General features: G+C 42.9%; 1 protein-coding gene across 5 annotated transcripts in view; it reads right to left on the bottom strand.

Annotated features, from left to right (window-relative positions):
- CALN1 (calneuron 1) overlaps positions 1-25,574 on the bottom strand; it is a 536,579-nt gene that overhangs the window by 263,550 nt on the left and 247,455 nt on the right. The gene's annotated exons all lie outside the window — the stretch shown is intronic.

Raw genomic sequence — 25,574 nt, 5'->3', positions numbered from 1 at the left:
TTTCAAATCTCACTTTGCTTTTGTTTTTTTGGCCAAATCTATTGGCATATGGGATCTTAGTTCCCCAACCAGGGATCAAACCAAAGCCCTTTCAGTAGAAGCTTGGAGTCCTAACCACTGGACTACTGGGAAAACTCCTCAGATCTTTTGATCACACAATACCTTGCCTAACTCATAGGTTCTTTCCATAGATCAAAGAAGTAGAAATGAAGAATAAGTAATTAACAGATGATCAGAGAGTTTCCCCTTCAATAATCCATGAACAAATTATGTGAACAGGATAGGATCTAGAGAACACTCACAAGAAATCAACAGGCCTGCACACAGTGGGGTGACCATGACTCTGACCTCCCCCAGCCCAATGATTGACTGAGCTTACCTCCCTTTTTCCTTTTCAAAGCTTTCATGGCAGAGCAGACTCTACAGAGATGGTTTTGGGGGACACGGAGTCTACCATCTCCCCAGATTGCCAGCATTCTGATTAAAAGCAACTTTCCTTTATACCAACATTTATCTCTCTCACAAGTATTGATTTTTTGAGAATCGAGCAGCTGGACCTGAGTTCAATACCAACATTAGGGATGAGGCAGAAGCAGGCATATTCTCCCAGCCATGGGGATTTACCAGTTTTACAGACCAAGCCTGACAAAACAAGAGGACAGTGACAGTCACGCGTGTGTAGCCTGACTTGCTTGCTCCTAATTATCCATATTTAGTTCTTGGGCCAGCTCATGTCATGCCCCAAAGACAGGCTCAGCTCATGAAATAAAAATCCTCATACAGTCATCTTCCAAACAATTCATGGCACTGAGACTCAGGGCAAAATGACAAATGGTGGGAGTTGTAGGAATTGACTCGAATTCAGGAAAGAATTCCTCTTCTGTTGTGAACTTTTTCAATTTTAACTCTTGTCAAACCTGTCCTTCCTTTGCTCACTGGCAAGGGTGCACATAAACACAGCCCAGTTTTGTTTCTCATATGAAAACTACAGCTGCCCCAAACTTTTTGCTAGAGAGAGGCTGTTGTTGTCATTCAGTTGCTAAGTCATGTCCAATTCTGTGTGACATCATGAACTGTATCCTGCCAGGCTCCTCTGTCCATGGGATTTCCCAGGCAAGAATACTGGAGTGGGTTGCTATTTAATTCTCCAGGGGATCTTCCTAGAGCAGGGATCAATTTCGAATCTCTGGAATTCGAGACAACATGAGGGACTTCCTATGTGGTCCAGTGGTTAAGATCCTTCTTCCAATGCAAAGGACACTGGTTCAATCCCTAGTTGGGGAACTAAGATCCCACATGCCACAGGATGACTAAGATGGAGAGCCACAACTAGGGAGCCCATGCACTCTAGAGCCATCGAGCTGCAACTGCTGAACCCACGTACCACTACCAGAGAGTCCATGCAACACAATAAAAGATCCCACATGACGCAACAAAGATCCTGATGCAGCCACTTAAGTAAATAAATATGAAAAAAAAAAAAAAGATAATGTGAGCCCAAGCCCCGCATTGAACTGTGCAATGAAAAAGACAGGTTTGGACTGGTTCAGACACTTGTGAGAAGTCCGAGGAGCAACCCCCTCCATTAGCTCACCAAACTCCTGCAACCTGTCCATCCCATTGCTTCGTACTCCATTGTGCCTTCCTGAGCATGGATAAAGGACCTGGATATGAAAGGAATTGTTCTCCACTGCAGGTGACCCATTATCAATAGGAAGCAATTTATTTGCTTAAAATATCCAATTTGCTCATTTTGTTTTAATGTGCTGGTTCTCTATCAAATTAAGTCTGCACCTCTGAAAAGACTATTTGCAAAGCCTGGCACTGGCTCCAGCTTGGGAAATAAAACTGAAATCTGCTGAGGCAGACTGATCCTGCGCCAACCTTCCAATATTACAAGGGCAGCTCAGGAAAGGGGAGAAATTGCTTTAGGAATTCTACCCAGATGCTAAATCCTAAGGGAGTCACAAAAGAATAAGCCAACCATTCCAGAACACACAAGTGCACCCACATGCACACACAGATCATTCCAGATTTCTCTTAAAGAAAGAGATAACCTGACTGGCAGACAAGGTGGAAGCTGAGGACCACATCTGGCCATGTGGCTATTCGGATCATGGAAGCGAACAGTGTGATAAAAGAAACATTTCAATCCATGGCGGAAAAGAAAGGTGGCTTCATACCGAGTGCTGTAACAATCAGCTGAGAACTTGGAAAATACTAAGTTATAGATAAACTTCACATCATCTACCCAAACCTACTTTTGAGAAATTAAAATATAGAGGGAATGAAAACTATAATAACTAAACAGCAAAAGAAGTTCTTTCTAAAGAACTGAAGGTTGGGAATTCCTAGTGGTCTGGTGGTTAGGACACTATGCTTTTACTACTGAGAGCCTGGGTTCTAATTCCTGGTTGAAGAACTAAGATCCCACGAGTTGTACAGCACAGCCAGGAAAAAAAAAAAAAAAAAAAGGGAGGCAGATTGATACATTAAAAAACCGGTAACTCAAATAAACAACCTAAAAAATAAACCAAGATGAATCAACATATGGCAAACAAAGGGATCATCGTGGCTATGTAAAAGGTTTTACTGGAAGACCCCAACAGAACAATGGAAAAACACAAATGACTTGTTTCCAAGGGGAAAAATACAGACAGCCCCAAATCATATAAAATCAATTTCCATCTCATTATTAATTTTTTCACTTGTGGTACATTTTACTATTAATTTTTTAGCACAAGTAGAACCATAATACACCATGCTTTGTCTATTGAATTTATACTCAGCCAGTAAGGATTTGTTGGTGTCCACCATGTGCCAGCTATGTTCTAGAAGCTAGGCTTTGATAGGACCACGCGAAGATCCTTGATACCGTGTACTTGTATTCCAAGGGAGGAGACAGAGAGTAAAAAACAGGCCTTTTGTAAAATGAATAACACCAGGTGTAGGAAGGTGATACATGGTACAAGGTAGAGGGAACAGCACTGCAGAACTGGGCAGGGAGGGGGAGAGGGGCTTGCAAGGAACGGGTTCCTGAGTAAACACAGAGGGAGGGTAATTGAGGCGCAACAAGAAGACATTTGAGCCAAGGCTTCAAAGCAAGGCGTGTAGCCATGGGCTTTCTGGGCAGGAGTGTTTCAGACCAGGGAACAGTCAGGACTAAACCCTGAATGCTGGAATGCTTGGAATGCTGGGAGGCTGGCCAGGGGGTGAAGTGGCAGAGGTGGGATGGAGTGTCAAGGGGAACTGGATGCAGGGAGAAGTAGCAGGGAATACTGGAGAGAGACTGGTGGGAACGCAGATCATTAGGCCCTTGTAGGCCATTGTCAACACTTTGGATTTTACTTTGAGTGAGGAGGGAGCCATAGAGGTTGTTGAGCTGAGGTGTGACATGGTTACATGTGGTTTGTGTTAAAGGTATGCCTCTGTCCAAAGAAGACATACAGGTGGCCAACAGCTACACAAAAGGGGCTAAAAACATCACTAATCTTTCAGATCAGATCAGATCAGTTGCTCAGTCATGTCCGACTCTTTGCGACCCCATGAATCACAGCATGCCAGGCCTCCCTGTCCATCACCAACCCCCGGAGTTCACTCAGACTCACGTCCATCGAGTCAGTGATGCCATCCAGCCATCTCATCCTCTGTCGTCCCCTTCTCCTCCTGCCCCCAATCCCTCCCAGCATCAGAGTCTTTTCCAATGAGTCAACTCTTCCCATGAGGTGGCCAAAGTACTGGAGTTTCAGCTTTAGCATCATTCCTTCCAAAGAAATCCCAGGGCTGATCTCCCTCAGAATGGACTGGTTGGATCTCCTTGCACTCCAAGGGACTCTCGAGAGTCTTCTCCAGCACCACAGTTCAAAAGCATCAATTCTTCGGCGCTCAGCCTTCTTCACAGTCCAACTCTCACATCCATACATGACCACAGGAAAAACCATAGCCTTGACTAGACAAACCTTTGTTGGCAAAGTAATGTCTCTGCTTTTGAATATGCTATCTAGGTTGGTCATAACTTTCCTTCCAAGGAGTAAGCGTCTTATCTGATCTGATCTGATCTGATAGAAGAAACCAACCCAACACTGTAAAGCAATTATCCTCCAATTACAAAATTTAAACATGGATCTTGCTTGGATCCTAAATAGAGCAAATCTTAAATGGCTTATGTATTTTGAGATACATAATATAGAAGTAAATGGATTTAAGTTAGAGAGCTATACTGATGGGATTATGGATGAAATGATTATGGATGTTCCTCTAAAATACTCCAGGAAAACATGCAGGGGCCAAGGGTGACAGAATGAATGCGACTGGCAAAATGCTGAAAATTCCCTGAAGCCCAGTGGGGGCTATTTCAGGGTTCACACTCTCCTCTCTGTATTTCACTAAGACTGATGATTTCCATAATAAACTATCTTAAAGGCATACATATCTTTAGACCCAGCAATTCCTTTTGTGGAAATTTATATTTGTGTATACAAAGATTTATTTACAGAGTTACTTATCACAGCCTTATTTTTAATAATCAAGTGGGAAACAACAAAAAATAGAGGCAATCTATTTAAATAAATGATAATAAATCATTCGATTGGAAGCAGTAGAAGGATCAGAAATTTGTCTGGATATGGACAGAAATTTAGTATATAATAAGAGTGACATTTCAGACAAAGGGAAAAGATGGATTTAATAAGTAATTTTAGGACCAGTAAGTAGATATATGGAAAAGATTAACAATGAAACTATACTCCACACTTTATACTGAAATATAGTTCCAAAGAACCAAAGACTAAATATGTTAAGATGAAGCCATAATTGTAAGAGGAAACAAAACATGAGGAAATTTTTTATAATCTGAGTGAATAACACTATACTTAGTAGGAAACAAACACCAAAAGCCATTAAATAAAAGACTGACAAATTCTAACTAAAAATTTAAAACTTCTACATGGCAAAAATCACTGTAAACTAAGTCAAAAATGAGAAACAAAATTAAAATATTTGCAATTTATATTACAAATGAGGAGTAGATTCCTTCACATTTAAAAAAGCTGGTATATATCAATTTAGAGGGCTGTGATTCCATACACAAGGAGGGTACCCGGTGGCTCAGACATAAAGAATCTGCCTGTAGTACAGCAGACCCGGGTTCAATCCCTGGGTCGGGAAGACCCCCTGGAGAAGGAAATGGTAACCCACTCCAGCATTCTTGCCTATGAAATTCCGTGGACAGAAGAACCTGGCGGGCTACAGTCCATGGGGTCTCAAAAGAGCTGGACAAGACTGAGCGACTAACGCTTTATATATCAATAAGAAAAAGAGCCAACCAAAAGAAAAATGTTCAAAGAATCTAGGCAGACAGTTAGTCCCCAGGAAAGAATTACAAATGGCTCTTAAATATATAAAACAATGTTCAACCCAACTCAAAAAAAGAGGAATGCAAATCAAAATCACATTTGTATATTTTCACCTGTGAGGCAAGTAAAGATCAAGAAATGTGATAACATCCTGTATAGATAAAGCCAAGAGGAAGCAGATCCTCTGAATCTTTGGTGGTAGAACTGTAAATCAGTACAATCTCTTTGAAGTGCAAAATGGTGATGTCTATTCTATTAAAAAGGCACGCTTTAGCTCAACAAACCTCTAGAAATATATGTTACAGCTCCATTCATACACGTGGAATGAAGCATGGATCAGGCTGTTGGTTGCCACAGGGATTATATATACATTTTCTTTTTTAATTTGAGTATAGCTGCTTCACAATGTTGTGTTAGTTTCTGTTGTAGAGCAAAGTGAATCAGTTGTATGTATACATAATCCCCTCCCTCCTGGACCTCTCTCCCATCCCATCTCCCATTCCACCCACCTAGGTCACCACAGAGCACAGAGCTGAGCTCCCTGTGCCATACAGTGGGTTCCCGCTACCTACCTGTTTTACACGTGGCAGTGCACAAAAGATAGATTTAATGGCATTAAGGAATTATTGTTAATTGTGTTAGGTGTGATGCTGGTATTACTTTTAATTCTTTTTGTGTGTTGTGTGCTGTGTGTAGTCGCTCAGTTGTGTCTGACTCTTTGGGACCCCATGGACTGTAGCATGCCAGGCTCCTCTGTCCATGTGGATTCTCCAGGTAATCTATATTAAAACAATTCCAGGTGAAATGATAAAATGTCCAGGATTTGCTCTAAAATAATACAAGGAAGAGAAGGGTTGGCAGAAGGGGTACAGTTAAAACAAGGTTGGTCCGAAATTATAGCTGGGTGATCGGCCCACATGTGTTCATTACACTTGAATTTTCCATAAACAAACACCACAAATTTAAAAGATCAGAATCAACTCAAATGCCCATAAAAAGAAAAGAAGTTCAATAAACCAGAGTACACCCAAGGAATGGAAGAGTATGCAGATGTAAAAAGAGTAAGAATGTTCTTTATATCCTAATGTGGAATGATAGGCAAGATGAATTATTAAACGAGATAAGCAAGATGCGGAAAGGTGTGTGTCACATGCTATCATTTGTGTAGAAAGAAGAAAGAAGAAAAAAAAGAGGACACAAACTTCCTTGTAAACATTCAGGATCTCACTGGATGAACACGTTCAGTTCAGTTCAGTTCAGTCACTCAGTCGTGTCCGATTCTTTGCGACCCCATGAATCGCAGCACGCCAGGCCTCCCTGTCCATCACCAACTCCCGGAGTTCACTCAAACTCACGTCCATCAAGTTGGTGATGCCATCCAACCATCTCATCCTCTGTCGTCCCCTTCTCCTCCTGCCCCCAATCCCTCCCAGCATCAGAGTCTTTTCCAATGAGTCAACTCTTCACATCAGGTGGCCAAAGTACTGGAGTTTCAGCTTTAGCATCATTCCTTCCAAAGAAATCCCAGGGCCGATCTCCTTTAGAATGGACTGGTTGGATCTCCTTGCAGTCCAAGGGACTTGCAAGAGTCTTCTCCAGCACCACAGTTCAAAAGCATCAATTCTTCGGCACTCAGCTTTCTTCACAGTCCAACTCTCACATCCATACATGACCACAGGAAAAACCATAGCCTTGACTAGACGGACCTTTGTTGGCAAAGTAATGTCTCTGCTTTTGAATACGCTATCTAGGTTGGTCATAACTTTCCTTCCAAGGAGTAAGCGTCTTTTAATTTCATGGCTGCAGTCACCATCTGCAGTGATTTTGGAGCCCCCCAAAATAAAGTCTGACACTGTTTCCACTGTTTCCCAACATGGAGGATTCAAGAAAGCCTGATTCCCCTGGGAAAGAGAACTAGGTGCAGAGGAAGGACAGGACAAACACTTTCACTATATACACTTTTCTTCCTTTTGAAATGTGTCCGACTAATGTATTATATATTCAAATAAAAAGTATGGTTGTTAAAATATTCAGTAAATCATTAATGGTAGCTATTATTGCAGGTTAGGGTTATAGGTGATTATTTTTCTTTTCCAAATATTCTACGTATCTCTGAAGTAATTTGGGGGAGAGAGTGAGGTTATATTTGAAAAAGAAAAACCAGGAAACAACTTAACCAACGAGCTTGACTCAACCATCAGACGGAAGGTGACCCACAGACTCCCCATGCCTGATGTTGCCACTGCCCTCTTTCTTCCCCCACCATCTGGGGCCATGCACTGAGCATCCACAGGTCAGCAGGGACCAGGCTGGGTGAGGACCTAATGCTGATGAGATCTGGCTCTGCCCTTTAAGCTCTTATTGTGGGGCAGCTGAGGAAAGAGGCAGAAACACAAACAGGCAATCATAGTGCTATGAGATAAGTGCTATGCTGTTGTTGGTCAGCCACTAAGTTGTGTCTGACTCTTTATGACCCAATGGACTGCATGCAGCATGCCAAGTGCTATAATAATCACAACTTAAGAAAGCTGGGAGTCAGGGCGGGGGAGTTTCCCAGTGTCATAGGAGGAAACTGATTCTTCAGTGGGGAAAATGCATAAGATTTTTTAAGATGGATGGTAATTGGATTCAGGATTATATGGTGATGATTCAGTCTAGGGTCAACGATGCAATGGCTGACCCTATTTGTTATTATAATTGGCCTCCCTTGGTGACTCAGCACTGAAACAGTTCCTAATCATCTACTTAGGTTCTCCAGTGCAGAGCTGAACTGAATCTACTCACTCATGGCTCCTCTTCAAGCTTTTTCACTTTGACCAGGTTAAAGAACAAGAATCTCTCTACATTCCCAGACTCTGGCTCTTCTAAGTAAACTCACTATCCTTAGCCACTGCTTCTTGAATGGCTTTTACTTCTAGTCCATTCAAGAAACCCAACACCTGGCCACATTCTGGTCCTCAGCCTTATCCAACATTGTCCAACTCTGAAACATGAAGCACTAACATTTCTTTCTCATACCACAACCTCATATTTTTCCAAACAGTCACTGCCACAAGCATGCTCTTTTACCTTTTTAAGACCTTAATTCCTCAGCATTTCTCCAGACTGTCAGCCCGCCCTTGTCTTTCTTTCCTGTTCAGCCCCACTAAACAAGCTACCTAGAGCCCAATTCAATTCATCCACTCTCTTCCCAATACTCTTACCATCACCTCCTAATTTCCTGTGAGGCCTCTTCCGTGCACCTCAAGCCACTTCCCCATCTCCACAGTCAGACACAATCCTTTCCCCATCATTCTATTCAAGATCTTCACCATTCTCTTTCAAATCCCATCCCATTTCCTAAAACCATTCCCAAAGTTGTTCTTCATAAAAGAAAGGAGTTATCAGTCCAGAATGGTTCTAATTTTTCACCGTTTTCCCCCTGTAAACTTACCTACCACAAAATACATTCTCATTCCCTCTCTTGTTTTAGATAAGAGGTATCCCATTCCATTCTACTGGACTATTCACTCCAGTAGTCATGTACGGATATGAGAGTTGGATCACAAAATAGGCTGAAAGCTGAAGAATTGATGCTTTCGAATTGTGGTGCTGAAGAAGACTCTTGAGAGTCCCTTGGACTGCAAGGAGATCAAATCAGTCAATCCTATAGGAAAGCAACCCTGAATATTCATTAGAATGACTGATGCTGAAGCTGAAGCTCCAATACTTTGGCCACCTGATACAGAAAGCCAACTCATTGGAAAAGACCCTGATGCTGGGAAAGACTGAAGGCAAAAGGAGAAGAGGGCAGCAGAGGTTGAGATGTTTAGATAGCAACATCAACTCAATGGACAGGAACTTCAGCAAACTCAGGGAGATAGTGGAGGACAGGGAAGCCTGGTGTGCTGCAGTCCATAGGTTTGCAAAGAGTCAGACATGACTTGGCAACTGAACAACAACAATCCCATCCCATCTGTGTTGGCCTCATCTAATGGGACTCCCCAGAGTCTCTTGACCTCATCCCCCTTCCAAACTCTTGGCCACTTGCTTTGCTGTAGCTGTTGCCAGTATGGTGACTCAAATCGGAGTCCTTTAGGGCCCTGTGACCCCAGGCCTAAAGCCATGGCCAGGGTCTCTCACTCCACTATGGTTTCTACGTTTGGATGAAGCAACACAGAAGTGTATGCAATCTGTTCTCCAAGCGGTGGCCAAATGGGTCTGATGACACTCCAGAAGCACAAGAGTATTCACTTCCTGAAAATTCAGTTTTGACCAATTCGAAAGAGAAGAAAGGAAAGAGCTAGGAAATAAACTTCCTCTCCATTCCTCTCTCTACTGGACTTTCCAAACAGTATTTCTGTACACTATCTGGAGACATACTGCATAGCTGAGACCTCAGGACACGGTGGTCAACCTAGCAATGCATCCCTTGGTGTTTACTTTCCATTCTTCTTTCTCTCACTTCTCTTTTCCTACTCTTGCTACCCTATGTTTGCACCTCCCCGAAGACCTTAGTACTTAACCCTTGCCTCAGGCTCTGCCTTTTGGAGCTAAGGTGCCATGCAGCTTATGAGTTCCATTACTTCCTTCTTATTAATGATGCAATGACTAACCCCATTACTTCCTTCTTGTCCAGAAACTTTGAACCTTAGTTACCCCCTTACTTCTATAGCATATCTTTTTGTACATATAGAAAAGCCCAGTGAATGATATAAGCAAATCCTTAAAATCCCACAACCAAACTCTATCAAATCTTAACACTTTGCCATCTGGTTTAATTTTTTTAGAAAAACACAATGAAATTAGACATCACAGATACAAATGAAGTTCTCCATATCTCTCTCCTTGTTTTCCCATTTCTCTCCTACTCCAGATATAATCACTGTCTTGGTTTTGGTATTTATCATTCCCATTCCTGTTTTCTAAAAATCTTTATTTCTTATAAAATGTTTCAAATGTAAGTCCAAAAAAGGAAAATAGAGTAACAAATGTTTACCTAATCCAGGCTAATCAGGTTTATATATTATAAGTTGTTTATTTCAAAGCTTGCTTTTTAAAAAATGGTTTCATGGAAGTATAATTTACATTCAGTAGCATGAAACCCCTTCCCTATAGACCACCTCCCAATTTTATTCCTTTTCTTTCAACCCAATAGTAATGGCCATAATGATTTCAGTAATTACTGTTGCTCACATAGCTCAGTGGTAAAAGAATTTGCCTTCAAATGCAGGAAACGCAGGTTCAATTCATGGGTCAGGAAGATCCCCTGAAGGAGGAAATGGCAACCCACTCCAGTATTCTTGCCTGGAAAATTCCATGGACAGAGGAGCCTGGCAGGCTACAGTCCATGGGGTCACAAAGAGTCGGACATGACTGAGCACACAGGACTTCTTCACCTTTATTGTGAATATACATGCATTTGTGAGTGTGTGCATGTGTACGGGAGTGGGTGGGTATGCATATCTAATATAAAGGATACACACACACATATATATGTACATGTTGACTCATATAACGCTAGTTTAATGATTATGTAGTATTCCATCTCCAGTTGATTGGTAGATATTAATAGGTTGCTAAAATGTTTTTATATGAAAGGTATCATCACAATGAATATTCTTGCATCCTGTGTAGACACTGCCTCTACTCTTAGCAGCTGCACAGAAAGTTTCAGGCTGGGGGCCAGGAAATGATTATGCCCAAATAACGCTGGGCTTGCTTCCACTTTTTGTGCCAGCTCTGTTTCTGATAATATTCTCTGTCCCTGCCTAATGAAATAAAGGCATTAGCATATGGGAGGGGTCTCTCCCAGACCACATCAGCCACCAGGAAGGCTGAAGCATCAAGTGCATTTGATGGACATTTGATGTGCAATTACTAAAAACAATGTTGTAGATTATTAGTCATATAAAAAATGTTCATAATTTATTGTCAAGTAGAAAAAATTTCTAAACTTCATGTGTTATGTGATCATCATATTGAATGATGAGATTATACCAAGAAGAGCTAGGAATTAGTCTGAAGGGGGACTATTGGTAGCATCAAAATAAATACTCACAGAAAGAGATTGATGATCTATTACATAAAACATTCTGATATAAATGAAAGAATGAATGTGGATAAGAAAAGGCTCTTGCTTACAGCGTAATGCCCACAAATCTAGAAGCAATGATGGACTTGGAAAAACCATCATTTGATAACTAGCACAGTAATAATTGATTCAGGCAAGAATCAGTAATGGATACTAAACTAGTGGGTGAAAGTCTAATGCAGATCAGATATCTGAAGGGAAAGTCACTTTACAATGAGAAGCCTGGCAGACTCTAGCTTAATTCAGTGATCAAAGTTAATATCATCAGTAACGGGACAAACCATCATTACGTGTCACCTGATCAGATGCCATGAGAAAGACACATCATCATCACCTCTGTGACATTTCTGCCAAAGCCGCACAACTTAAATCTAACCACAAAGAAACATCAGACAAACCCAACATGAAGGGTATGTTACAAAGTAATATCTTCAAAGATGTCCAGGTAGTGAAAGTAAAGTAACAACACAAAACCTGAGGGGCCTGTCGAGACTGCAGAAAATGGAAAAGACATCACAGAGAAGTGCTAAACATGATCATAGGTGGCAGGATTTAGCTATGAACAGCAGCACTGGGAACACCTGAATGGAGACCATAGATTAGATAACGGTATTACACTATGTTTCCTGATTCTGATGATTATGTCATGGTTATGCAGGAAGGTGTGAAAAATATGCACAGAGAATTCAAGACTCATTGGAACATCATATCTGCTGCTCATTCTAAAAATTGTATAGATTTGGAAGGGAGCAAGACTGATGCAATAAATGTATTCAAATGTCATTACTCAGGGAACCTGGGTGAAGGACATACAGCGGTTCATTGTACTATTCTTGAAACTTTCCTCTCAATTTGAAGTTATCTAAAATAAAACAGTAAAAACAAAAAAGACTATGCAACATCAATTTCATTACATCCCTGTGATAGAATTTACACATAATCAAGAAACACATTTGATAAGTGACACAAGAAAGCCTTTTTTCTTAAAACAACATTTGGATAAGAACTTACAAAAGCAACATGATTTTTAAATTATTTTTATTAATTTTTATTGGAGCATAGTTGCTTCACCATGTTATGTTAGCTTCTACTGCACAGCAAAGTGAATCCGCTACACATATACATATATCCCCTCTGTTTTGCATTTCCTTCCCATTTAGGTCACCACACAGCACTGAGTAGAGTTCCCTGTGCTACACAGTAGGTTCTCTTTAGTTATCTATTTTATACATAGTATCAACAGTGTATATATGTCAATCCCAATCTCATAATTCATCCCACCCTCCCTTCCCCCTTGGTACCCATATGTTTGATCTCTACATCTGTGTCTCTATTTCTGATTTGCAAATAAGATCATCTATGCCATTTTTCTACAGTCCATTGTGATTTTAACTATTAAAACATTCCTAAGGATAAAAAGACAGAAAGGAAATACAACTGAATGTATAGGTAAATGATCATGGAATGGCAGTATTCCAGATGATTGCAGGCAGTTGGGAGTGGTCGTTAAATTTTCCTTTACGTGCCCATGTGTCTGATTTTTATAAGTACCACATGTGATTTTTAAAAACAAACCAAAGCCATGAATGAAGTGAGGGCTGGAGGACAAACACTCTCTCCCTTCAGGGGTCCGTTTTTCCTGGGACTCTATGAAATCTCAAACGGGAAACCACAAAACTCAAGGCGTCTGTTTTATACCTGATTCCTTTGGAAACTCCTTGTTTCCTTCCAATTCATATTCATCAATTCAGCTGTGAGGAGCAAACTGGTCACAGACTCTGCCCTTTGAGGGGCTTCCAAGGTGTGTATTTTAGCACAGGCTGACAACTGAGTTAGCTAATCTCCAAAGAGGGCGCCTGCCATCCCATTCAACAACATAAAAAGCAATTTGTATGTGGGGAGAAAAGCCATTTCAACATGAAAATTGGTTCACAACAATATACCTGATAAAAAAAATGACACGGAGGGGAACTGTTGGCAGACCTGCCTCCCCTCCCGCATCCTCCCTATTTAACTCATCATCTTTTCTTTCCGATGTGTCACCTCGAATGGAAAATGAAGGTCTCTCAATGGAGAAACAAGTTGGGACAATTTTTTAAATTCCAGAGCAGTGAACCGGGACTGTTCACACATTCTATGAGAGAAAAAAAATACAAAAACATTTCATTACTCTGCTCTTTCCCCTGAACACATTCTAAAAGTTTCAATGTCATTATCCACAATTCAACCTCAAAAATATTCCCTTGACCCCTCCCTGCTTGGTGACTGTGCCTCCACCATCCAGGGTAGTGGGTGTAAAACAAACAGCACATCCAACCACAGCTTGCTTGGCCTCATTCATTTAACAAGTATTGCTGCTGTTTAGTCCCTCAGTCGTGTCCCACTCTTCTGCGACCCCATGGACTGTAGCCCTCCAGGCTCCAGTCCCTGGTTCATCGGATTTCCCAGGCAAGAATACTGGAGTGGGTTGCCATTCCCTTCTCCAATCCAGGGATCAAACCCACACTGCCTTCATGGGCAGGCAGATTCTTTACCACTGTAGCAAGTATTGAGTTGGCGAAAAAGTTCTTTGGGGTTTTTCTGGAACATCTTATGGAAAAACCCAAATGCACCTTTTGGCCAACCCAGTATTTATGGGGCTGCTGTCCAATGCCAGGCCAGAGCCCACTGTGATGGAGAAAGGCAGACCACCCCCTGACTCCAGCTTCAATGTGCCAGGCTCTTGCCAAACTGGGTCTCTTCCCACATCTCAGCATCCCTCACCCACTCCACACCAGATACTGCTTTTTGCTGTATCAGAACCAGATCTTTTCTTCCTAGACTACAGACTATTTTGCTACTCAGAATACCCTTTTCCGTTTGTCTTCTGCAAATGACAAATACCTACTGAATCTTTAGGATTTATAACCAAAGTCAGGTTTCTTACCAAGCTTTCCTTGGGAAGGGAGAGGCGAGCTCTGATTCTCTCTGGAATTCTGTGGACTATTCCACGAGGGCAGCTAGGAAGTGTGCTCAGAAGTGACCTGGGCTCAGCCCTGCCCCCCTCACCCCTGAACTTCCTGCTGGAGCTGTCTCAATGCTTCTGTACAGGGGGCAGCATAGGGGGGCCTGCTCAGAGGAAATCCCGAGGAAGGCATTTCCCCTGGCCATTTGTCAAAGGATGGTAGACATAGCAAGAAGCCCCCTCGGGGATAAAACCCTAGCCCTGCAGGTGGGATGCCGTTAGTCTGGGACCAGTCACTTCTGCCCAGCGAAGGAGGTTGGGGCACCCAAGGCCAACCACCTGCCAGATGGCACTTCATGAACATGTCCCCATGAAATACTGTCTCTTGTAACTGCTCCTGTGGCTACTGGCCCTCCATCTGTTCCCCCACACAGAGGAGCTCAATAACTGTCTGTCAAGTGGCAGAATAAATGAATGACCGGAACAGCACTGGGTAGATCTCAAGTCGTGTGAGCTGACCCCATGCAGGAATAGTAGGATAGCCTCGGCAGGGCCCAGAAGCTGCATGCGGTGTCCTAGGTGGCAGTCTGTTGGAGCTCACGGACTCATAGAATAGACTAGAATGTGGCTCTGATTCTGTACACACAGTCCTGGTGGCCCTGGCTCCTGGGATAGGAAAGGGAAGATGTGTTGAGGAAAACCACTGCTGCCTATCTCAGGGCACTGGGGCCTTGCCTAACAACCCTATGGCAGCTGGTGTTCAGGTGAGAGGAGGCAGGTGGCACCCTTCTGAATCTCCCTCTAATGGAGGGTAGAGGACACCCATCTCCCAGTGGGGAACATGGCAGACTCGGGCTACAGCAGCCCTGGGGAGTGAGCCTAATCTGGCACAGTATTATTTGACTGACCCAAGGCCAGAGTCACTGACTCCAGCCTCTCTGCCTCCTGGGAAGGGTGGCAACAATCACCCAGTGGGAAAGTCAATTTCCCTGCCTCTCTTTTCCACTTACAGGCCCACAGCAGGGAAGGCCTAGTGTTACAGCTTCCTCCAGTTCCTTGACACTGCAAAAGGGTTATAAGGACAGACAGTAGCTACTTTTTCTTTAGCAGAATATATTCCCAAATCTGTTACCTATGCAAGATGGGGCCCAAGCTTCAATCAGGTTGTCAAAGTGAAAGTGTTAGTTGCTCAGTCATATACAACTCTTTGCTACCCCATGGACTGTGGCCCACCAGGCTCCTCAGTCCATGGAATTCTCCATGCAAGAACACTGGGGTGGGTAGCCATTCCCTTCTCCAGGGGATCTTCCCAATCCAGGGATCGAAACCAGGTCTCCTGCATTGCAGGCAGATTCTTTACCATCTGAGCCACTAGGGAAGCACCCAGTCAGGTTGAGAAGGCCCCGATTATTTGACTCATTAAGTAAAGGGAACTGAGTTATTGAACACTGGGACAGAAGAAGCCAGGCAAGGTCCCTGTTCTCATAAAACTTACATTCCAATGGGTTAAAACAGATGACTCATGAGTAAGCAAGAAGGAAGTTTCAGACAGTGGCGAGGGCTATAAAAAAATAAAATAAAACATGCGGTGTGTGGAGATGACTAGGAGGAGAGTGAGAGGCCCTCACCAAAGACAAAGCATCATGGCTGAGACCCAAAGAGATAAAGGAGCCCGTCATTCGGAAAGCTGGTGGGACAGCAACCCAGGCAGGGGAGCAGCCAAGGCAAAGATCCTAAGAGGGTGAGCCTGATACTGAGAGAAGAGAAGGAAGGTGCGTGGACTGGAGATAGTGAGTGGCACTGACAGTGGCTATGTTAAGGAAACACTGAGGAACCACGGTTGCAAGAGTCCAGGAGCACAATCATAGGAATAACTCAGAGAAATCCATAGTTATGTTCCTGGAAGCAGAAATCTGAGATGCTGCCAAGGCAAGCACAGGATTCCCTGGAGGAAGACTGGTCTTCAGATTTAACTGCCTGCCACCATCCAAGGGAGAGGGGCCCAGACAGGACTGGAGACTTTGCAAGTTCTCCTTAAGGCTCTGAATGTGATAGAAGCTTCCCCCAAGCTATGGACAAGGTCCCCTTAGGCTGCACATAAGATGACCCAGGTCTTCCCCAGCTGGGGAAGGTTAGCCAGGGTCATCCCATAGGGGAGAGGCACAGGAAGCATAAACAACTCCAAACAAGGCACCGTTTGTCCCCAAACTGTCCCTGGTCACTTGGACAAATAAACCCAAATACACAGCTGTTTTCTCAGTGCCTGAAGCTATGTCCCTTCAGAACTGAGTATAAATCAAAACTCTCATCGGAGGAAGATAAAAACTCAGGGCTTACTCTGGGCTCTCCGGGCAAGTAAATTGAGTCCCTTTGCCTACACGTCAGTCTAAGATGGTGACTGTTAAGACTGACACTTTTAGCTTGCAGATCCGAATTCACTTCCAAGCAGTGTATTTAAGGATCTGCCTCTAACACCTCTGGGCTGCAGAGGACCCACCAGCCAGTGTGACATCTACACATGGGCTCCTATACCAGGAAGCATGCCCACTGTGCCAACACGAGAGGTCCTTCTGCACCCTGCTCTTTGGGAACATATGGGGTGGGCATAGGGGTGGCTGAATCTTTAATCAGAATTGTCTGCCTGCTGCCAGCACTGGATTTCCAGAAACTTGCCAGACAAGAGACTCTCTCAGGGTAGGAAGGTCTCCATTGTTCCCTGGGCCTGTGGCTTCCATCAGAGGACATCATCTTTAGAGCACTCTGAAGGCTTTGGTGTCCACAAACCACTTTCACAGTGTCTGTCTGGCTGTCTTGAGATGAGGCTCCCCTGTTTCCTGGGTAGCCTAAACCAATAACAATTCACATTCCAGCACAGCGGAGTGGACTTGGCCAGAAGTCACTTTTTTGAGACTTAGACCTTAGGATGGAAGTTCCTAGGACTGGGTGCTATGATGAGATGCCCTGGAATGGAGTTAGAAGCATCCTTTGAACAGTATAGCATCAGGCTGGATCGGAGAAAGCTGGCATGGGAAGATATAAAATGATTTTAACTTCTAGAAAGATGAAATCATGGCCAGGGACCTAACAAACTGCTTCCTTTACTAAAGACAGCAGGGGAGGGTGGGGAGTAAGGGGGTAGGGGAAGAGGCAGGCTACCAGATTGCTTTAACCAAATGGAACTTCACCTAAGAACTTTGTACTTTTAACTCCCAATGCTCTCAGTATACTTTTCTGATGATTATCCCAGAGGGGTTACACTTGCCAACAGCAGACTGCCCAAACAAGTTCAGTGAAAAAAGCCTCAAACACCTCTGGTTAGTCTATGAAGACCTGGATGACAGAAGCACGAGGTGAGTTCACACAGGGATTGACTCAAGGACACTGTCATGAGGGCATCCATATTGCACTCTGTTATTTGCAAAGGTCACTGAGATCCCAGGCAGTAAATGGCCTGAGGAACCTTTGCTCCTTCTGCTGATATCGGTAATTGCAGAGGGCCTGTATTATAGACTGAACTGCATCTCCACAAAATTCATATGTTAAATCCTTAGCCTCCGATGTGACTGAGAGATAACACTTTTAAAGAGGTAGTTAGGGTTAACTGAGTTCATAAGGGTGGACCCTAATACCATAGGACTGGTGTCCTTATAAGAAGAAGAGACATCAGCACACTCTCTCTTTTTATGCACACAGAGAGGAAAGGCCAGGACACAGCAAGAAGGTGGCCATCAGCAAGCTAAAAACAGAGCCCTCACCAAAAACCAACCTTGCTGGTACCCTGAACTTAACCTTTCAGCCTCCAGAATGGTAAGAAAACACATTTCTGTGCTTTAAGCCATTCAGTTTGTGGTCTTCTGTTCTGGTAGCCCAAGGTGACTAACACAGCCTCATTTTGGGTTCAAAAACTGAGTATCTCCCATTTGGCCAGACACAAACCCTTTGTACTAGGGCTGCTGCAACACCACAGTAAGGACAATAATATTCACATCCTATTTCTGCTGTAACAAATGATCATAAGCTTCGTAGCTTAATGCAACACAAATTTATTCTCAGACAGTTCTGGAGGTCAGAGGTTTGGTGTCTTTCAGGGCTAAAATGAAGGTGTTGGGAGGGATGGCTGCTTCTGGAAACTCCGGGAAGAAGCCTTGCTTTTTCCAGCTTCTAGAGGACGTTCAGGTCCCTTCTCTCCACACTCAAAGCTGGTTGTGTGGCATCTTTTTTCTATGAGCTCCTGCCTCCCTCTTCTAAGGGCCCTTGTGATTACACTGGACCCACCCAGATAATCCAGGAAAACCTCTTAATCACAACAGCAAAGTCCCTTTGCCATATAAGGTAACATGTTTACAGGTCCCAGGGTCAGGATGTGAGTACTTTTGTGGGGGCTGTCATTCAGCCTACCACAGGCAACAGCTATAAGCATTTTGGGGGGATTCCCAGAAGAAGCCGAAGTCCAGAGGAGCAGAGTCCTGTGAGGCCACCCGTGTTCAGCAGTGGCTTCTGAGTTTATATGCAGGGCAGTTACAGGTTAGCAGCCAATGGCTGGCCATTCCCCAGGGAGACCAGGAGCAGAGGCACTGAAGGCAAAACTGCAGACAGAGCCCCTTTGTCCTCAGGCTGTGTTGCAGGAGATGCTCCCTAGCAGCAGCATGGGCAGCTGGACACACAGAGCCAAGACCCAGGCCACCAGGCTTGGCTATAGCCCCACGCTGACAGACCGGGAGGTCTGGCTCTGAAAGAGAAGAGGAACTAAAGACCTTCTTGATGAAGGTGAAAGAGGAGAGTAAAAAAGCTGGCTTAAATCTCAACATTCAAAAAACTAAGATCATGGCATCCAGTCCATCATTTCATGGCAAATAGATTGGGAAAAGTGGAAATGGTGACAGACTTTCTTTTCTTGGGCTCCAAAATCACTGTGGACGGTGACTGCAGTCATGAAATTTAAAGATGCTTGCTCCTTGGAAGAAAAGCTATGACACATGTATACCTGTGGTGGATTCATTTTGATATTTGGCAAAACTAATACAATTATGTAAAGTTTAAAAATAAAATAAAATTAGAAAAAAAAAAAAAGAAATCTGGAAAAATACTGGACCTCAAATCAGAGTAAGAAGCTGAATTCATTGGTGTCATCCACACAAGGTCATAATAAATTTGTTTTCTCTCTCAAAAAAAAAAAGAAAGAAAAGCTATGACTAACCTAGACAGTGTATTAAAAAGCATAGACATCACTTTGCTGACAAAGGTCAAAGTTAAGGTTTTTCCAGTAGTCATGTATGGATGTGAGAGTTGAGCCATAAAGAAGGCTGAGCACTGAAGAATTGATGCTTTTGAACTGTGATGCTGGAGAAGACTCTTGAGAGGCCCTTGGGCTCCAAAGAGATCAAACCAGTCAATCCTAAAGGAAATCAACCCTGAATATTCATTGGAAAGACTGATGCTGAAGCTGAAGTCCTTTGGCCACCTGATATGAAGAGCCAACTCATTGGAAAAGATCCTGAAGCTGGGAAAGGTTGAAGACAAAAGGAGAAGGGGATGACAGAGGACAAAATGGTTGGATGGCATCACCGACTCAATGGACGTGAGTTTGAGAAAGCTCTGGGAGATGGTGAAGGACAGGGAAGCCTAGTGTGATACAGTCCATGGAGTCACAAAAAGTCAGACATGATTTAGCGACTTAATAACATCACCCCAACAGCAAAGAACCAGCCTATAGAAATAGGCCTTCTGTTTCCCTTGTTGCCACACCAATGACCTTCTGCAAAAGGTTTTGGTACAATTCAAGCCAGGTAAACCAACATATGGAGACATTCTCTACATACCCTTCAGACACAGATGCCTCACCAAGCAGAGTGTTCTCTCTGTGACATGACCCCTCACTCTGACCACTCCAGCTGAATCCTCTGGGCAGCAGTACCTACTAATGTACCTCAGGATGAGGGAATTAAACATCATGATCCTGTCTGACACAGTGACCCTGCCCTTGATGTCCAGAGCCTCAGAGCCTCTCAAACATGGGCTTTAAACCACAGCAGGGGATTTCCCTGGTGGTCCAGTAGTTAAGCATTTGGCATTTCAAGGCAGGAGGCGTGGGTTCAATTCCTGGTTGGAAGCTATGATCAAACATGACTTGAGGCCAAAAAACCAAGACACAAATCAGAAGCAATATTGTAACAAATTCAATAAAGACTTAAAAGCAAATAAATTAAATTTAATTTAAAAATTAAAAAAAATAAACCATACAGTGGGACTTCCCTGGTGGTCCAATGGTTAAGACTCACTGCTTCCACTGCAGTGGGCATTGGTTTGATTCCTGGCAGGGAAACTGAGATCCCATATGCCGAATGGTGCAGCCAAAAGAAAACAAAACCACACATCATTTGATGAACTCCTAAATCTGTGTGTTGGGGGATGGTGGCTGTGCAGGGCTTGAGGGGACACCAGGATTACACACAGAGGGAATGATCACCATGGAAGAGGCAAACATTCATGGAATGCTGATGGGAAAGATAAAATAACACTCTAAGTTGCTGATAAACACTGGCAGGATGAACAAACAAATGTACTGAGCCCACCTGTCCCAGTGGGAGAGCTTGACTGCCAATCTGGGGAAGTGGGGGCTCAGAGCTAACTCATTCATTCATTTACCCAGCCGGCAAATATTTGTCTAATGTGTGGTGTGCCAAGTAACACACTCAGCAAAGATATACAAAGATGAATTAGGCATGGCTCTTGTCCTCATGAAACTCCTAATCCACGGAGATAAACAAGTACATTAAAAATGTCAATGTGAATGATAAAAACAGCAATAAATATATGTAAGAATGTAGCAGATATACAGAAAAGGGAGTGATTGACTTTGAAAATTGATATTTTTAACTATTCGATCTGCCCGTCATACAACAAATATTTCTTGAGTGCCAACAATATACTAGGCTCTCTGTGGGCACTGGACATACAGGGGTGACAGGACACACAATCACTGACTACACAGAGGTTAATTTTCACCTATGAAATACCCAGAATTGGCACATTCATAGCAATAGCAAGAAGACTGGTAGTTGCCTAGGACTGGGGGGACTGGAAAAAAAAAGTGGGAAATAGCTGCTAATGGGTATGCATATTTGGAGGGAATGATTAAAAAATGCTCTTAAATTGATTGTAATGATGACTGCACAACCCTATGAATATATTAGAAACAATTGAATTGTACTTTTAAATAGGTGAATGTTTTGAATGCGAATACTATCTCAATAAAGCTGATTTTTTAAAATGATGGTGGTAGAGAAACATAATTAAGTGGTCACAATAACTTGTGAAGACTTCCAGGATGGAGAAGTCCAGGGGCTTCCAACAACGTCTGGAAGATTTTCCAGCAAAGGTGACACTGAAATTGAAATTTATTTCTAGGGAAGGGCTTAGGCAAAGTTAAAAGCTAAAACCGTTCTAGAGGGAAGAAAATGCATGGTGCATTTGAAAAACTGAAGAACATTCTAGAAAGCTTGAGAAGAGGACAGATGTGAGAAGGAGTGGGGAGAGGTACAAACGCAGGTACAGACCACTTCACAAAAAGCCTTACAGTTTTCACAAGGCCTGACCCCATCTCAGAGGCAAAGGGAACATTTGAAGGTTTGAAGAGGGCACTGATGGAACCAGGTATGCATCTTAGTCATCTAGCCAACAAATGTCTGATGACAGCACCTTTGATGTGGGAGGCCTGGTCTCAGGCATAATGTTGGGAACAGAACATACTGCCTCAGGCAGTATACATAGTTATGAGAGATACTGACAATAAACAAGCAAAGAAATGAACCAGGTATTTATGCACTTGTGGTAGGGCTTCTGCTACCAGAAAGACTCCTCTGGTAGCAGGAATGGGGGAGAACAGATTGAAGGAGACTAAGACTAGAAACACAGAGAAAGAATAGGAGGCTCTGGACATGGTCCAGGAGACAGATGAGTGTGTATGTGTTAGATCCTATTACACACCTCTCTAAAATAACAGCCCCTCTAGCTACATCACCCATCCCAATCTTCTTTCTGGCCAGAAGAAGCTGCCTTCCATTATACCCACTGAACACACCAGAAACTCACTTTTCCAGCCTTCTTTAGCTAGAGCATGGACAAGTGACTCAGTGATGACCACTGGGACCCAAGAGTAAGTCTGCAGAGGGACATCTTAGAAAGGACTTCCTCATGCATAAAAAATGGCATGCAAGCAGGACGTGTCCATCTTCTTTGCTTCATGTGATTGTGTCTACAAGTGAGCTGAGAACTGTCATAGCCATATTGTGACCCCAGGGGAATAACATTACTTAAGGATAGTGGAGTAGAAAGTTTGAAACCACTTGTGTCTTGATGATATTTATAATCCATTAAATTAGCCCTGGAACTGCCCTCTTACTTTTTACCATGTGAGATTTATAGAGAAACAAACAAAAAAATCTTATAGAGATTAAGTTGTTTTTTGTCAGGTATTTTATTTACTGCAATCCAAAACAGTGCAATGTTGGGATGCTGGCAGTGGAAGTTTAAAGAAGTGGGCAGATGCAAAATTATTTAGGAGGAAGAAACAACAGGACTTGGTGATTAATTATCAGTGGAGAAACAGATGTCCCTGAAGTTTGTGACTTCAACAGCTCACAAATAGACTGTCATTGGCAATGTCAGGGAACACAGGAAGAGTATCTGATGCGGACAATGTGGAGGTTCCTTTGATATGTCCAAGTGAAGGCTGATTGAGAATGGACAGAGAAGCAAGGGCAACCACCCCAAATAAATCCAACAAACCTATATACTATTACATAGTATATGTAGCATTATATAGTGTGGTATTACAGTTAGCATAGCCTAGTTTGTAGTATAGTGAATACACAGTATTATAGTACTATAATGGGCTTCCCGGGTGGTGCTAGTGGTAAAGAATCTGCCTGCCAATTCAGGAGACAAGGGTTTGATCCCTGGGTCTGGAAGAATCCCCTGGAGTAGGAGATGGAAACTGGCTCCAGTATTCTTGCCTAGAAAATTCCATGGACAGAGGAGCCTGGTGGGCTATAGTTCATGGGGCTGCAAAGAGTTGGACATGACTGAGCACACGTGTAGTACTATAATAGTATATACATATGCTCAAAATTCTCCAAGCCAGGCTTCAGCAACATGTGAACCGTGAACTTCTTGATGTTCAAGCTGGTTTTAGAAAAGGCAGAGGAACCAAAGATCAAATTGCCAACATCCGCTGGATCATGGAAAAAGCAAAAGAGTTCCAGAAAAACATCTATTTCTGCTTTATTGACTATGCCAAAGCCTTTGACTGTGTGGATCACAATAAACTGTGGAAAATTCTGAAAGAGATGGGAATACCAGACCACCTGACCTGCCTCTTGAGAAATTTGTATGCAGGTCAGGAAGCAACAGTTAGAACTGGACATGGAACAACAGACTGGTTCCAAATAGGAAAAGGAGTACGTCAAGGCTGTATACTGTCACCCTGTTTATTTAACTTATATGCAGAGTACATCATGAGAAACGCTGGGCTGGAAGAAACACAAGCTGGAATCAAGATTGCTGGGGGAAATCTCAATAACCTCAGATATGCAGATGACACCACCCTTATGGCAGAAAGTAAAGAGGAACTCAAAAGCCTCTTGATGAAAGTGAAAGTGGAGAGTGAAAAAGTTGGCTTAAAGCTCAACATTCAGAAAACGAAGATCATGGCATCTGGTCCCATCACTTCATGGGAAATAGATGGGGAAACAGTGGAAACAGTGTCAGACTTTATTTTGGGGGGCTCCAAAATCACTACAGATGGTGATGCAACCATGAAATTAAAAGACACTTACTCCTTAGAAGGAAAGTTATGACCAACCTAGATAGCATATTCAAAAGCAGAGACATTACTTTGCCAACAAAGGTCCGTCTAGTCAAGGCTATGGTTTTTCCAAAAAGTGGTCATGTATGGATGTGAGAGTTGGACTGTGAAGAAGGCTGAGCGCCGAAGAATTGATGCTTTTGAACTGTGATGTTGGAGAAGACTCTTGAGAGTCCCTTGGACTGCAAGGAGATCCAACCAGTCCATTCTGAAGGAGATCAGCCCTGGGATTTCTTTGGAAGGAATGATGCTAAAGCTGAAACTCCAGTACTTTGGCCACCTCATGCGAAGAGTTGACTCATTGGAAAAGACTCTGATGCTGGGAGGGATTGGGGGCAAGAGGAGAAGGGGACGACAGAGAATGAGATGGCTGGATGGCATCACTGACTCGATGGACATGAGTCTGGGTGAACTCCGGGAGTTGGTGATGGACAGGGAGGCCTGGCGTGCTGCGATTCATGGGGTCGCAAAGAGTCAGACACGACTGAGTGACTGATCTGATCTGATCTGATGGATATACTATAATAGTATGTTGTAATAGTAATACTATATAATGTGATATATAGTATATATCATATACTAAAATATATCTATATAACTAATATATATTTAGTTATTAGCATATAATATATATATACATATATACATACATATATATACATATATATAGATACAAATCTAAGAGCTAAATTTGTGTCAACTAATTATATATCAGTCAACACAGGTTCAGCTTCTAGATTTGTACCTGGCTCATTATAAGGACTGGATGTTGTTTATTTTACATATATATACATATATGGACTTCTCTGGTGGCTCAGATGGTAAAGAATCTGCCTGTAATGCAGGAGACCCAGGTTTGATCCCTGGGTTAGGAAGATCCCCTGGAGAAGGGAATAGTTACCCACTCCAGCCCACCATCTATGGGGTCGCACAGAGTCGGACACGACTGAAGCGACTTAGCAGCAGCAGCAGCAGCAGCAGCAGCAGCCAGTATTCTTGCCTGAAGAATTCCATGGACTGAGGAGCCTGGTAGGCTATAGTCAGTGGGATTGCAAAGAGTCAGACTTGACTGAGCAACTAATACACTTTCATACATATATGGAATATATACATATATATGGAAATGGTAGAAAAATTTCGTATGTTGGTATGTGTTAGCTCCTTTTTGAAGTTTTCACTGAAATTCTATAGGGAAGGGACAAACGTCCACTAAAGACAGCTGTCCTTAAAGCAAAGAGAGAATAAAATACAGCTTTGCTATTACTCTGTACCTTCAGCTTGGAATCAAATTTTACTGAGAGCCACATAATCCATTGCCTTGGATTTTAAAAGTCAATT

This window comes from Bos javanicus, chromosome 25 (genome assembly GCF_032452875.1).
Source record: "Bos javanicus breed banteng chromosome 25, ARS-OSU_banteng_1.0, whole genome shotgun sequence".
NCBI lineage: Eukaryota > Metazoa > Chordata > Mammalia > Artiodactyla > Bovidae > Bos > Bos javanicus.
This window is presented reverse-complemented; position numbering and strand designations above follow the sequence as displayed.